Raw genomic sequence first — 2,073 nt, forward strand, 5'->3', positions numbered from 1 at the left:
GTAACTAAGCATGCAAGACACATAAGACAATTAAAGCCTTAACTATTACATTTGCTAGCTAGGCACATGTCTTCAATAGGTCTTCATCCAATGCTCCTTCAAGTCCTATTCTATTACAAGCCAAGAGGTGTACACATACCCCATCAGATAAAATAAAAAGGAAAACTTACAAGCCAAGAGGTGTACACATACCCCATAAAATAAGATAAAATAGAAGAAAAACTTAATAAAACAAAAGTAAATAAATGAAATAGATTAATGAAAGTTAAAGAAAGCCAAGTAGACATGCAAATCTCATCTAGCACGTTGGATCACATAGGGAGAGACAAAAAAGGTAAATGAAATTATACCTCCTCGCAATGGTAAGCAAATGAAGAAAAAATGGCTTCAAAACAATAAAATGGTCAAGGCACCAATTTAATAGTAAAGTATAAGCAAAAATCAGCAAAGCCCGCCTAATTGCAACCTAAAAGCAATCAAATAATGCATAACTTCCGAGAAAGTAAAAGCTATTGGTCAAACTTTTAAGATGGAAAAACTACCAAGGCCCCAATTGCGAAATCGACCAATCATTCAAACTCAATTAACACATTTTTGGGAAGCTTCAAAACTCATAAGTAATGAAAAGGTCAAGTAATCACAAATAATTACATAGATGTTCAAGCATTTAAATAACTTAAACAGCCTATGTTTGCCAAATTGGGCCTAATTGAAAGGAAAAAGAAATTTGAAGGGTCAAATTGATTGATTCTCCCAACTATTTGGGCCATAACGGAACAAAGGGAGACTTGGGGGCCAAAATGTAATTTTCTGAAGTCTTTTGCATGCATGCTACGCAGGAAATTTCTTATGCAACATTCATTTGAGGCTTTCTAGCAACTTCAATCTTCCGAATGCAGATTTCCTACCAAGACTCCAAACAAAACTAACAAAGATCATCTCTCAGCACCACTTGACAACTGGACATCCAAACATGAACACTAAACCACAGAAAATCAAATGAAGACCAATGAAGAACCAAAATGGAGGAAATGTGCAGCAAGGTGGACGCAAAAACAACTACCATTCTTTCTGCGAGATTTCTTTTTCGACCGAAACGTATCTGTGCAAAGTGACTTCAACCAAAACTCAGGTGTAAAAACCTCAATCCATTATTACCATTAAACAAAATACATTTGCACATTCCCAAGATTGTAAAAAAAACAGCTAGTCAAGAAAAATGCAGCAAAAAGTGTTTTAAAAGAAATTCAAGTAATACTATGGTTGCAATGACCGGGCTTGCCATGTTGTAGATTGCAATGGCTTCGCACTTGCTACAAGTTATATATATGCTCAAACAGCCAAACGAATCAGCAAATCAAACAAACCCAAAACCTCATTCAGTACGCAGCTAATTTCATTGTCAAAAAAACAAGGAAAAGCTGCTGCAACAAGCCGACAACTTTCAAGTTCATTGCAGCAGATTTTATACACAGGCTTCCGCAACTAATTTGAGAAAGAAACCAGCTGCATTTCGTTCCCAACATCACAGTTTTAGGCTAAGGAACTAACCACATAAACATCCCAATCCAAACAAGCAAAACTCAGCCAAATATCATAAAAAAAAAATCTGGAAAGCATGCGTGCAATGGCAAGAAACTTCAGCTTCTGAAATGTTTCATTTGCTGCCATTTTCTGCCATGATTTTCTATCCCTTTCACCGTAGCAAATACCAAATAAAAGGCTATTTATCAAATTGGTTCAAGACTAAGCTCAGATCATCAAACAAACTAAAGCTGAAATTCCCTGCTCAAACTCACGGCCATCAAAATTTTCCAGAACTTAAGTGTTCATAAATCCAATATTTTCTTGGCTAAAACGTAGTATTACTTACTCAAATTTGACCTGTAAACACTTAGTTAACGGATTAGCATTTCCAGTTCACTATCATATGCAAACAACAACTATAGTCATCTAAAATTTCCAGCTCAAGTCTCTTGGGTTACCAAAGAAAAATTCCAGCAGCTTGTTAGTCGTAAATCACATATTTCCTCGGCTCATTCAGTGATTTAAGTACTCAAATTCAACATGCAA

The sequence above is a fragment of the Coffea eugenioides genome, chromosome 11 (genome assembly GCF_003713205.1).
Source record: "Coffea eugenioides isolate CCC68of chromosome 11, Ceug_1.0, whole genome shotgun sequence".
Lineage (NCBI taxonomy): Eukaryota > Viridiplantae > Streptophyta > Magnoliopsida > Gentianales > Rubiaceae > Coffea > Coffea eugenioides.